This window comes from Lolium rigidum, chromosome 2 (genome assembly GCF_022539505.1).
Source record: "Lolium rigidum isolate FL_2022 chromosome 2, APGP_CSIRO_Lrig_0.1, whole genome shotgun sequence".
NCBI lineage: Eukaryota > Viridiplantae > Streptophyta > Magnoliopsida > Poales > Poaceae > Lolium > Lolium rigidum.
The window spans coordinates 156,543,330-156,547,283 of record NC_061509.1 but is presented as its reverse complement, the minus strand read 5'-3'; positions in this window follow the sequence as shown (position 1 = coordinate 156,547,283).

The window sequence follows — 3,954 nt, the reverse complement described above, 5'->3', positions numbered from 1 at the left end:
CGCCCGGCCGGACGCGCCCACTGGGCGCATGTGAGGGCAGAAAGGGAGTGAGAGGTTGAACTGCTTTGTTCATCACAATTGCAGACCGACAGGCGAACATCATCTCCATTTTCAACCACAAAGGTAGTTGAAAGATTGTTGTGCATTTCGTTACATCTAGCTTGATCTAGTGGTGAACATCGCAGTGGATAATTGGGATGTCAGACGAGCGACGAATGCTGATGTCAAGTAGATAGATAAATTGTGGCGACCTACTCAAGCCAGAAGATTGGGGATTTATTTTGGCTGAAACAGGCTCGGTACAATTTATTTTGGCGAAAGGTTGGGTATGTTCACCATGGTTTTCATACTGGTTGGTTATGTTTCGTATTTTTTTAAAAAAATATCGGCAGAACCAGACATTTGAACAAGTTGGTAAAGTTTAGGATCTCTTTTAGACCAAATGAAACATTTGCAATCAAAAGTAAATTTGTGTAAAAGTTGAAGAACGAAAAATAGACTTTTTCATAAACTAAGTATATAAATGTGCTAATGGCCGGTAGTAATTGCTTGATTAGCCCATTATTGATTAGATAGTCTATCGCACACGGATGCCAGCAGCCCAAACACCAAGCAGCCCATGCACATGAGTTTAGGCCATTGTGGATGGTCCTGACTCCTGATCGGGAATGCCTTCTTCCCTTCTGTAAAAAAAAGTGAATGCCTTCTTCCCACGATCAATGGATCGAGATGCGTGCTTGCCAGCCGTCTCTGTCTTCTCGTCTCGCTGCTTAGGGCCGTAGAGCGCTTGCCACTGCTGCCGCTCGCTGTGCAGTTCCACCGCTCGCCGACATCTCCAGTGCAGCGCTATACCGAGTCACCGATTACCCTTCTCAATTCCAATCGAAGTGTCGATCCATTTTTGTCGCCCGACTTCACCAATATAGGGCATGTGCAGGTGCGTAGTAAGAATTGCCAAATGCTCGGATCTCCGATGGCTTCGTCAATCGTCGGTGACTAGGAATCGATGGTTGGAAGGAATGAGCATGACCTGGATTCCATTCTTTCTAGGTATGCACTCCGGCAGCATTGATCATTACTCCTTAGGCTAGCCATAGTGCTAGATATCATAGCTAGTATCATACAAATTGGTCCCACAAAAATAATAATGTGGCAGCTAATTGAGGAGGAGAAAGGAGATTAGAATAACATAGGTGAATATCTGTATCATAGCGCATATCACGAGAAAATTTAATGCCAAACAAATCTTGTACATAATTTTTTATTGAGATTTTAAAAAACAATAAATATATCATAGCTATGATACTACGCACTATAGAGATAATATCATACACAAATATCATATGCATGATACTACTACATGATACTTACCATTATGACCAGCCTTAAGCAATAGTAGTAATCAATTAATCCCATTTGATTTTGTATGTGCACGCATTCGTAGCTCCCAATATGACTGCTGGCCCAACAATGATGATTTAACAACCACTATATTAGTCAGCAATGATTGATGCATTAGTATATCTTAAACTTTTCACAGAAAATATTTTGTGGCAAATAATTTCATGCCATATATCCGAACATGGTGCTTATATGAATTTGTTCACCACAGGTAGCTATGCTATACACCCTTGAAATTATTTTCGAAAAAATTAAAAGCCATATATGGATATAAAATTCTAAGATAGTTTTTGGAGGCGATTTTTTTTGGCACCATTATTGTGCCACCCCCTCTATACCTAAATCCTGGCTCCGTCCTTGAGGATGGATATTATATAGGAGTAGAAATTTTCATTCACAAGTGTAGGATGATGAAAGTACTTTGATAGTTTGATCGTACCGGGTCCTTTCGAGGTTCCGAGGGCCACAAACAATTTTATGAAGCAGTATACGTACTAACCCACTTACTCCTTTGGAGTAATCAAAAACTGACAATGGATCCTACGCCTGCACGCATTGCGATCGTCAGTTTTAATCCAACTTGGTTAAGCCACAGCACCATCGGAATGACATACTAATGCACAGCTTGTAAATTCATGGTGGATGGATCACAGCTTCCCTTAACATAAACTAAACCTTTCTATCATCGGGCCCAAGTGATGACTAGGATTGCCACAATCGAGCTAGCTTCGCCATGACGCGAGCCATTTGCCGGTTGTCTTCTCCCGAGCACACTTCTTTTTATCAATTTGGGATCAGTTCTTGACTTTTTGGGGCTCTTGTGGTTCTTTATCTAAGACAAAGCAAGTAAATCCTCCTGTTTATACACGTCGTTCTCCACCATGAAGGCACGATCTGCAGCTAAGCTAAGCTAAGCTATCACCTTCTTTTGGGTTTGGGTTTCGTCGGCTGGTACGGTGAACGTACGTACGGCTCCGAGGAATCGGCCGCAGACAAACTAAGTGTTGTCGCGCCACCATTGCACAGCCACCCAACTGAACCCATTTTTAAGACGTGAGAGGAGATCGTTTCTTCTTGCTGATGCCGCGTATCGCTCCAATGGACGGCCAATGGGGATTATCTATAGGTTGAAGTGGTTGGCTATTAGGTCAGTGGCAGCTGCTCCAGCTGCTCCAAGATCGTTTGTTTAGCTATAGTTGACTCGATTTGTCAGAGCGCACCTGATGCTCGTTCGACCAGGGATTGTCAACTAATAACGGTAGAACCAGCTCGCGCGACGACCAAGCTGCGAAGTTTCCGTTCGAACAGACAATATGCTAGAGATACTTAGCTTTGCTGCCATGATGTCGACTATCGATATCGAGGACACCTGTGTCCTGCACCCTAGCTAGCTGGCTTCGCGATCTGGTCATGGAGCTGGAGTGGTTCTTACTGAGCCCATCTCCAGTGACCCGATGTAAACAGACCAGAAGTATTTGTTTTTGTCCGGCCGGTTAGAATTTGGGTAAAATCCTAGTCTAGAGGTATGACTCAAAATGATCGCTATGTTGGTGGCAACGTGTTTCTGTACGACCCCGGTCCGCCTGCCAGTGAGACACCTCGCCAATTCGTGTCCTTCCCCTCCCCTTTGCAACCCTAGATCTTGGCCGCCGTTTGTCCCGCCGCTCGTCGTTGCCGGTACATTTTTCTTCGCCCCTCACATCGTTGGAGGATATGTTTTGGTGGCGGCGTCAAGTGTCCTTGCAGACCTCACTTTAGCACCGCCGCCATCTCGCTCGGAAGCGGCCACCGGTCACGATGCCCACGACCTGTTCGGCCAATTTCCCGAGAAGAAATCCTGGACCATTTTTACCCATTTTCTTGAAATAGTCAGGCCATTGACCCATAATTGTTGCCCACGTTAGATGAACATCAGGGAGTCGATCGAATTTTTCGTCAAAGACGTCCTCAACAACTCGTAGGAAGACGAGCTAGATGCCTCTTTGGGGCTCATGCTTATCGTGGCCCCCCTCATCCACGAGCACACTAAGATGCAGATGCCGGTGCAGAGAGGCTAGACGAGGCCTCGCAAGGCCAGCGTGTTGCGCGATCAGTAACAACCCTACTTCTCGATGGTGGTTTTGTATTGATGTGTGTGTGAGGTGTTGGTGAGTATGAGTAGCCAGGTGTCTGCTTCTGGTGGGCTTGTGTTGGAGATATGCCCAAGAGGCAATAATAAAAGTGGTTATTATATATCTTTATGTTTATGATAAATGTTTATATACCATGCTATAATTGTATTAACCGAAACATTGATACATGTGTGATATGTAAACAACAAAGAGTCCCTAGTATGCCTCTTAACTAGCTTGTTGATTAATGGATGATTAGTTTTATAATCATGAACATTGGATGTTATTAATAACAAGGTTATATCATTGTATGAATGATGTAATGGATACACCCATATTAAGCGTAGCATAAGATCTCGTCATTAAGTTATTTGCTATAAGCTTTCGATACATAGTTACCTAGTCCTTATGACCATGAGATCATGTAAATCACTTATACCGG